Source organism: Lutra lutra, chromosome 8 (genome assembly GCF_902655055.1).
Source record: "Lutra lutra chromosome 8, mLutLut1.2, whole genome shotgun sequence".
Taxonomy (NCBI): domain Eukaryota; kingdom Metazoa; phylum Chordata; class Mammalia; order Carnivora; family Mustelidae; genus Lutra; species Lutra lutra.
Window position 1 is genome coordinate 24,004,516 of NC_062285.1, and position 10,877 is coordinate 24,015,392.

Consider the following 10,877-nt stretch of genomic DNA (forward strand, 5'->3'; position numbering starts at 1 on the left):
ACATAAAACAATTGTTTTACAAATTCTTAGGCTGTGGACTTTAAACAGCACAGTAGGGAGGGCTTATCTGCTTCTCAATCTAGAGTCTCAGCTTAGAGTGGAGGGATCTTTACTCACATGACTGGACCTTAGCTCCATCTAAGGGACAGGTATGGAACACATAAAGCTGTGGATACATTTTCCTTCCACACGTATGTGAGATGCTTACCAAGATCAACCATATGCTGGGCCATAAAGCAGTCTAGAGAAACCCCCAAATTTGGGTAATTAAGCAGCACATTTCTGAATAACCCGAGGGTCAAAGGGATATCGGAAGTTAGAACATGTTTTACTGAATGAAAATAAAACTGCAAAAATTATGGACATGACTATAGCAATGCTTAGAGGGAAATGAATGGCTTTAAATATATTATTAAAATAAAGGTTTGAAAGTTGGAAAGCTAAGCTTTCATCTCAAAACAAACTCAAAATAAACCAAAGAAAGTAAACAAGATAAAAAGATGTATTCACATACAAAAGAATGAATTTGTACTCCTACCTCACACCATATGCAAAACATAACTTAAAATGATCAGAGGTCCAATTGTAAGAGCTAAAACTATAAAATTCCCAGAATACACAGGAGTATGTCTTCATGAGCTTGAACCCATAGTATGGTTTCTCAAAATACCAAATACAACAAGATTGGACTTCACCAAAACTAAAACCTTTGTGTGTCAAAGGGCCTTATGAAGAACATAAATATTTTCTCCCCATTCTATGGGGAGAAACCATATGTATCAGGGAATTTGTATCTAGAATATATAAAGAATGCAATATTCAAATAAAAAACAAGTAGTTTTCAGTGGGCAAATGATTTGAAGAGCTTTATCTCCAAAGATGATACATAAATGCCCATCTAGTAAACACATGAAAAGATGCTCAACATATAGCCATTAAGCAAAATCAAAATCACAAAATAAGCATGTCACACCCACTAGGATATTTAGAAATCAAAGAAGATAAGTGTTGGCAAAGATTAGAGAAATTGGGACCCTCATGTTGATGAGGATATGAAATGGTGAAGTCACTTCAGAAAAACAGTTGTACAGTTTCTCAAAAAGTTAAACACAGTTAGCATATGATCCAGCCATTCAATCCTAGCTACATATATTTGCACAAAACATTTTCACAAAATCTTTTACGTGGGTATTCATAACAATGTTATTCATACTAAAATGGCAACAACCTAATTGTCCATCAAATGATGGATGGATATAGTATACACATACAACTGTAAATTATTTGACAGAAAGAATTCCACATGCTACAATATAGATGAACCTTGAAAACATTACAGTAAGATAAAGAAGACTGTCACAAAAAGATCATCTATTATATGATTCTATTTCTGTGAAATGTCCAGAATGGGCAAGCCATAGAAACAGCAATGAGATTAGCAGTCACCAGGGGTTGAGAATAAATGGAATACAGAACCAAAAGCAAATGCTTCCAAACACTGATGAGAAAATAATACAAATTGTAAACCAGTACCCCCAGGAAATAGACAAAACAGTATTTATTTTTTGAAGCCAAAATGGTGCTGAAACGAGACCAGAACCTGACAAAGATTTTACAAGAAAGATTACAACCAAATATTTCCTATGATCATGAGCACAAAGATCCTATACAAATATTAAACCCATGAATAAATTTGTATGTGTGTGTGTGTTTGTGTATTTATACAATGTGCTTATATGTAATACATAACTAGTGAGTACTGCAGAAGTATTAAATTTATTTAATATTAAAAAATCTGTAGTTTAACATTAACAGATAAATAATGGTAAGGAACTAGAAATCAATTTTAAGAACTGGAAAAAATACAAACAAATGGAGGCTAAATAATATGCTACTACACATCCAAAATGTCAATCAAGAAATCAAAGAGGGAATCAAAAAATATCTGGAGAGAAATTAAAGTATAAACACTACAGTTCAAAATGTTTGGGCTATAGCAAAAGCAGCTCTAAGAAGGAAGTATATAGCAATACAGGCCTATGTCTAAAGAAAACAGCCCTACATTAGTAGAAGGAAGGAAATACTAAAGATCAGAACAGAAATAAAAGAAAACTAAAAAAATAATAGAAAAGATCAATGAAACTAAGAGCAGATTCTTGGAAAAGATTTTAAAAAATAGTGACAAACCTTTAGTCAGACTACTCAAGATAAAAAGAAATTCAAATAAAATCAGCAGTGAAAGAAAAGTTACAACTAACACCAAAGAAATACAAAAGATTTTAAGAGACTATTATGAACAATATTATCTTCCAACAAACTGGATAAGCTAGGAAATGTAAAAAAAACACAAACTTCTAAAACTGAATCAGGATGAAATAGACTATCTACAAAGACTGATTACTAGTAACCAAGTTGAGTCGGTTAAGAAAAAAAATCTCCCCACAAACAAAAGTGCAGGACCAGATGACATCATTGGTCCATCCTACTTAACGTTTACAGACAAGTTAATACATATACTTCTCAAACTATTCCAAATAAATACAAGAGGAAGAAAGGCTCCCAATCAGTCTAGGAAGCCAGCATTAACCTGATATCCAAACCAGACAAAGATACTACGAAAAAAAAATTACAGACCAGTGCCTCTGAAGAACATAGATAAAAAAATCCTCAACAAAATATTAGCAAACCAAATTCAAAAGATACATTAAGAGGATCATTTAACACAACCCAATGAAATTTATTCCAATGATTTAGTATTTGCAAATAAATTAAGATAAACCACATTAAGAAAATGAAAGATAAAAAGCATATGATCATTTCAATAGATGCAGAAAAAGCATTTGACAAAATTCAATATCCATAAAATCTCTCAACAAAGAAGAAACGTAATAAAGACCATTATAACAAACCCATAGCTTACATCATACTTAATAGTGAAAAACTAAAAGCTTTTACCCAAGAATAGCAACAAGAAAAGGATGTCCATGCTCTGGACGTTCTAGCCACAGCAATCAGACAAGAAAAAGAAAAGCATCCAAATTGGTAAGGAAGAAGTAAAACTATTTGCAGATGACATGATACTATAAATACTATACTACATATACTATAATATAAATAAATATATACTATAAATAGAAAACCCTCAAGGCTCTACCAAAAAAAAAAAAAAAAATCACAGGTCCAAAATCTTATGACAGTTTATTCAGTTCCACTCAGTAAACTGGAACTTAACCCCTAATTCAACCTCCACCAGAAACACAGTCTTAACTGGTCAGGAATTTTCTGGTCAGCATCAATGAGGTGACTTGCCAATTAGGCCATCTTCATCTCCAAAGGAAGAGTGGTATGCAAAATAAGATCCCCTGATCTTCCTTGTAAGGGAAGGTGATCTTGCCTTAATTAATCCTTTTATTTTGCTAGTAACTTTCTTGGCCTACTCTCCTTCCTATAAAAACCTTCCATTCTGTACAGCTCCTCAAAGCCTCCCTCTGTTTACTAGATGGGATGCTGCGTGATTCATGAGTCATTTAATAAAACCAGTTTAAATTTATGTTTAAATTTTACTTGGTTGAATGTTTGTTATTTAACAGATTTAATAGCAGTAATGGGATCCTAAGTGAACTCCAATAGCACTCAGTGACAAACACATGCATGGAACCCAAGAAGATTCTGAGTCCACTTTCCTGCTATTTCTGAGAGCTGCAGGTAAACTCCTCTCAGTTGTGAGCACCACTGTTTTCTTAAATTTGAGCTTCCAAACTAGTTGTATTTCCTTCACAGGTCAGGTCAGCTTGAGAGGACAGACGGTCATGCCAGGAACCCAAAATGAGCTGGCAGTTTTGCACGGGGCCCAACTGAGCCAGAAGAAGGGTCCACCGGAGCTGAGCCTCTAGCCTTTCACACCACAATTCCCCAGGTGGAAAACCTCAGTAAGGTTCCATGGGAATTGGTGGTGCACAGAGGGCCTTCTTGTGTCCCAGACACAGTAACATCTCCTCATTACTGCAGAGACATTAAAGTGCAAGTTTGTCTTGTTTTGTGTAGATAAAAGCTATTGCTAACAGGGATCTTGGAGGCCAAAAAGTACAAAAATCGGTGGGCACAGGCTAAGCATTTAAAGGCTGTTAAGGGGCTCACCACCTTAATAAGACTCCCATAACAGAACATGTGGCTCACAGCATGGGTTAGAATGACACTATGTCACCCACTGAACTCAAGAAAACTTCTGTGCAATGAGCTACACTGTGAATCACACACAATCTCCAACCCTGAGGCACATCTGTTCTTCTAGGTGTTAGTTTGGCTTTGAGAAAACCAAAGGCTTAGCTAATGGGATGCTTACATTCTCAAGAGTCAAGCATACCGCTTTCCAGCACACCTATATATTTTACGTCTCAGAACTATAGTCCCAGAAATTGCAGATAACTAGCAAAAACAGCAAAATCTTACTAAGCTTGTCTCATCTCCTGAGGAACCTGGCTTGGTAACCATTAGGTGGAGAGGGTGGTGGGCAAAATAAGGCCAGACAGAAATGTGGGTTAACTCCATTTGCACCTCCGGTCCTACAAACCTGCTGCCAGCCCTCAGGGGAATTAGGACTTAAGAATGCAATGGTCATTATGAGGAACATTCCAATTAGTAAGATCGCTTAAGAAATGCACTTGAAGGCAAGGGTTCCAGTTAAATGGAATGGGATACCTATTTTAGGTATCAAATTTAGGTTTCAAATTTCCAAAGTACTTTCACTGAAATTCATTACCAAAAAAGAGGAAAAGGCACCTAGAACAAAAGATTGTAAGACTGATATAACTCCTGATGTTCCCCTCTATCATTTGAGGATGCATCCTAGTAATTCTCTGTCTGAACTGTCTTTCCACTCTTGAGTGATTATTACTTTTAAAATAATGGTACCCAGAGGGAAAGAAAGACATTCTAACATAGATGAATGGAGGTTAGTCCTTAATATCATTTAGGTGGCAACCCAGTTCTTTGAGGAATTAAAAACTGTCCTTGTTCTACAAATCTAGTCTTTATAAAAGCAGGGGTGTGCTTCCAGAAATGGTTCAAAGTCCGCCAATCCTTTGTGCCAATTCTGAAAACCTCCCCTATGTGTCTCAAAAGGCTTTTAAGTATTGCAAAAATTCTGTCCTTAAGGGAATCAAAGCCCTTCTAGGAGAAGTGTGCATTATTCCCCTTTTATCCAAGGTCTTCCCCAGAACTCTCATCTAGACCATCTTTTTGATGGGGGTAATTCAGGCACATTTTAAATATGCATATATACTATATTTATAAAATATATATGCCAAAGTGGACATAAAAATCTTAACTGTGTTCTCCAAAGATAAGTGGGAAAGCTTAAACTATCTGGACAGGTAACTTTAACATATTCCATCTACCAGAAAAATGAATTTAGATCCAACTTTTATAACAATGGCAATAATTTTAAGACAAGCCATAATTATGATCTCTGGTTTCACATGTTCGTGTGTGTCTATGTATATATGTTATAGACATGTGGTGTTTTCTACCCCCAGATGTTATTGCTAAAATTAATTTGTAAGCTCTATTTAATTGGCTCAAAAAATTAAGCACCTATGTAATTAAACGTTCAAATATAATGGACATAACCCAAATGATATTCAAGTTCATAAGTTCTGGGGTCATCTTCAGTAAGTTAAATTTAAATCTGTTTTTAAAACAGACATGTTTAGAATTATCAATATTGAATATAATGCAGATAATCATCTTTTATTCTACTTGAATTTACCTGTTAAATTCACATTGTATCTGTTACAATTTGTGAATAAAAAAATGGCTTAGAATGATAGTTGCTTTTGTCTAGCTTTTAATGGAGTTTTCATAGGTAATCTAGACATAAATGTTAAGAACAAGTAGATGGAATAAAAATTTCTAAGTAAGCTTTTTAAATAGTTTCCCAAATCTTAGTAACTTGAAACCTCAAAGGTTTGCTAAATGATAAGTTAAATTCACTGAAAATATTTGGGGTACCTGGCCTGGCTCAGTCAGTGGAACATGCAACTCTTAATCTTGGGGTTGTAGGTTCAAGCCCCATATTGGGTGTAGAGATCACTTAAAAGTAACATCTTAAAAAAAAAATTCATTGAAAAATTTAAAAAAAGTTAAAATCTAGATCATTTCCCAATAAGGTAAAATAATGCAACATTAGTTACTGTACCTAAGTTTATCTACTTTGGCTTCTTACTACAGAGAAACCAGAAGATAACTGGATGTGTTAGTGAGATATTGGAAAATTGAAAAAAGCATATGTTTCTAGAAATTATGAAATATATTCATAAATTTGCAAATTTAAAGAATGCTGGTAAAGCACTTTAGAATCGTTCACTTCCTAGTTTTCACTAGAAATGAAGGTTTCTAAGCATTAAGAATTCAAAATAATATGTGTAATTAAATGTACTAAAAATAATAAAGAAAACATCTTTGTACGCCAGGAAAGCATGATTGGTTTTCAGAAAGAGAAGGTATGAGAAATGGAAATACATACACTTTGTTGTTGAGGGAAAAGAAACAATTTAATCCTAAGGCAAGTGTGATTAAAGAGGAAAAACATCGGACAAAATCAGAATATAAAAAGAAAATTGTAGCAAGCTTGTGGAAAAGGCATCTTTAATGTGTGGTCAAGCTGGCTAAGATTAAAATGAATTTTAATGTCAAAAGGAAGCTGCCACCATTTTAGAATTTGGTTTCCTTTCTGTTAAAAGGACAGTATTCATCATATGATCTCCCTGATATGAGGGAGAGGAGATGCAACATGGGGGGTTGAGGGGGTAGGAGAAGAGTAAATGAAACAAGATGGGATTGGGAGGGAGACAAACCATAAGTGACTCTTAATCTCACAAAACAAACTGAGGGTTGATGGGGGGAGGGGTTGGGAGAGGGGGTGGGGTTATGGATATTGGGGAGGGTATGTGCTATGGTGAGTGTTATGAAGTGTGTAAACCTGGCGATTCGCAGACCTGTACCCCTGGGGATAAAAATATATGTTTATAAAGCTGTAAAAAAAAAAAAAAAAAAAAAAAGAAAGAAAGAAAGAAAGGATGAATACCCAAGTTTTGTAGCAACATGGACGGGACTGGAAGAGATTATGCTGAGTGAAATAAGTCAAGCAGAGAGAGTACAATTATCATATGGTTTCACTTATTTGTGGAGCATAACAAATAGCATGGAGGACAAGGGGAGATGGAGAGGAGAAGGGAGTTGAGGGAAATTGGAAGGGGAGGTGAACCATGAGAGACTATGGACTCTGAAAAACGATCTGAGAATTTTGAAGGGGTGGGGGGTGGGAGGTTGGGGGCACCAGGTGGTGGGTATTGTAGAGGGCACAGATTGCATGGAGCACTGGGTGTGGTGCAAAAATAATGAATACTGTTATGCTGAAAAAATAAAAAAATTTAAAAAAAAAAGTAAAAGGACAGTATTCTTGGACTTCTGGTCTGCTTCTGGCAACTGATTGTGAAAGTTTATCTTTTAATTATTAAGTTCCATGATTATCTGTGATCCAATTTAGACAAGTGCTTTAAAAACTTTTTAAAAATATTGTTTCACAATCTTTCCCAAAATGAAATTCTAAGTGAAATCTTTTTAACCTGGAATATTCCAAAGGGCTTGTTAAAGTAACTGGGTTTATTTGTTATGTAAATTATATGGAAAACACTGTCAATAAGTAATACTAAGCCTTGTTTACATCATTATTTTAAGATTGCAGCATGTGTAAAGTCCATTCTCCTTCTGCAAGAAACTGCCCCTCATTACCAGACTTTTGCCATCCTGATGTCCTTTTAAAATGGCAATGGTATGCTCCTGAGTCAGAAATTAAGAAGACTAAATGATGGCTCTAGCAGTCAGGGCCACAGGAAACCCAAGACAACCATTTAGTTCTTCCTGGAGCCCTGACAAGCCCCATTTTTCATTTTTGCGCTCCTTCACCTACCATGGTGCATTTAAACTGACTCCAATTATGAAAAGTCATTGACCGAGAGACTCCTATAAAATGTCTTCAATACTCTACCAACAACGTCTGACCTATCAGCTCCATAATCCTAGAAAAACTGGCTTTGTTCCCAGAGGCTTCAGGCCTCCTTCTGGACCCGCTGAACACCTGCACCTGTACTTCATGGAGCTGCCACCGAGTAGGAGTTACCCATCTGTTCTTGCTTTTGTAGGTGTGTTTTCTGGATGGGTAGAAGCTTTCTCCGATGCAAGGCTGACGTCCTGTGGCAAAAAAGCTGTTAGAGAGTGTTTCCCACTTGCTTTCCTTCCTGAAACTACAATGATTGAGGTGCCCAGTTTACAGAACCCCTATCATATGAGCCTTAAAAACCTTGCAACCTTCTTGGAATTACCATTGTCCCTATCATCCTCAATCTGCAGGCAAGGTCAAGAGAACTAATGGGATCCTCAGACTTAAAAGCAGTAAATTTGCCAAAGCTACCAGACTTCCCTGGCCTGAGGTATTGCTTTTAGTCTTGCTGACTGTTCTCAGTATCCCCTTTGGGAAACAAACTCTTTCCACGCAGGATAGTCACTGACAGACCAGTGTCTATTGGTATACAACTTTCGGCTGATCTTTCATTATCTCTCATTTTCTCATGCTAATATGACCAGCTCTGGTAAATCGTTTATATAGACTTATAGGCTTATGCTAAAGCCTATCATCAACAGGTTAAAGAAGTCTTCCTGGATTCCAGTTGAAAGGATCCTGTTGGTCTCAGTGTGAAGCCTGGTGATTGGGTGTTCTGGATATGTCATCGGAAAAAAACAGCCCTCAGAAACTGATTGGAAAGTACCTTACCAAGTGATCTGACCATTGACAAGTCTGCAAAATTAGAAGACGCCTCATAGCTGAGTAAGTCTTCACCTAATATCAGATCCTGTATAGACACTGGGGACCTCCAAATCTAACTGATGAGGAAGAGAAGTAGCTGACATTGGGGTAGACTGCTTCTGCCCAAGACAACAGATAAAGATATTCTACTTTACCTGAATATAAAAATACTTTTTCTTCTCTTCTATTACTCTGGCATTGCCCTGGAAAGATAATGCCCTCATCAGTACCTCCTAGGCCACTGGAACAACACTGAGACCAATATTTCAGCTACTGAGAAAAATCTAAACCTTCTCCTAACTTTCCACAAGAGAAGTACGATATCTCATTGATTAACTCCCCTGACTTTATATGGTCAAGTTAGAAAAGACCTACTAGCGGGCTTTCATGATTTAGGAGTCACTCCTTCTGGCAGGTCCCTACTTGCCTGGTTAAAGATAAATGTAAATGAGGCCATACTTCTTAATTCTTGAAATTACTGAAGAATCTGCTACTAGAGCAATAGCTGTCCAGTAAAGCTTGGACTTTCTGGCCAAAAGTTGTATTTGGTAACAAGACAGCTCTTGGTTATTTTTCAGCTGAGCAAGGAGGATTTTGCACTGTGGCTGACATCACCTGCTATATCTGGATTAACACTTCTTGGGAAACAAACTCAGTTATAGATGATCACTGAGAAAGACACTTGGCTTAAAAGTGTAATTCCTTCAATGCAGTCTTTCTTCAGGAGTCTCCTGTGTGTTTTGCTTGCATCCTTTGATTGTGTCTGAGTCACTTTTCCTTTCAGTCCAGATGTCTGCACTGACTCTCTGCCTCTTGTAGGCTATGCTTGTGCTCTATGTTAGTGTGACCCAGGGCGGCCACCTCTGAGGGGGCATAACTAGAAGGGCATGGGGGTGGGGAGGTGGTGTTAGCAAAATTGGCACTAGTCCTAGGTCAGATCCCCTGAAGTGCAGTGGTGGCTTGAGGCATAGAGCATGGTAGTGGTTTTAGCCAGGTGTGAGCAGCATCTGTGCATCCAGGTCTGGGCTCAGCCACATGGTATCTGTGCATAGTGGTGGGGCATGGAGCCTAATGGCTAGAGCACATGGTACCTGTACAGCTGGTGGCTAGGTGGGGTGCACAGAGCATAGCAGAATTGGTGCTGAGCCCAGGACCAAGGTCAGCAGGCTTCAGTGGATGATTCCTCAAAGAACTTATGGGTAAGGCACACTGCTAGCAGGTTAGGTAGCAAGTGTCTTTGTAGCACTAGCTTCCACAGGTGGCTCTGTTTCTAAGCTGGGTTGGGGGGGGGGTGGGGAATGGCACCTGCTAGCTCCTTTATTCCCAGAGAAGTAGCCCCAACATGCTCTGAAATCAGTATAAACAGATCTTCCTCCCATTGTGCAAACTGTGCTTCTATGTTGTATCTCCTCAGGCTGTTGTCTTTTTAAGCGCGGGGATCAGGCTATCATTCACCCTCTAGGCTCACCTAGTACTGAGTCAACTGACTTTTAAAACTCTGGGCTCCAAATCAAAAATTACATGCAAACAAATGAAAACAAAACACTATCATCCAAAACCTGGGGGATGCAGCAAAAGCAATTTTAAGAGAGAAGGTTATAGCAGTACAGACCTACCTTAAGAAGCAAGAAAAAATCTGCAACAACTTAACCTTAAAACCAAAGGAGCTAAAAAAGAAAAACAAAAACAAACCCAAGCCAGCAGAAGGAAGGAAATCATAAAGATTAGAGCAGAAATAAATTATATAGAAATTTAAAAATACATCTTTGAAAAAAAAAAACAAAATCAATAAACTTTTAGTTGGACTCATAAAAGAGAGAGAGAAAAAGGACTCAAATAAAATCACAAGTGAAAGAGGCAAAATAGGATGCCTGGGTGGCTCAGTAGGTTAGGCATCTGCCTTCGGCTCAGGTCATGATCCCAGGATCCTGGGATCAAGTCCCACATCAGGCTCTTTGCTTGGTGGTGAGTCTGCTTCTCCCCCACCTGGACTACTCCCCCTGCCTGTGGCTCT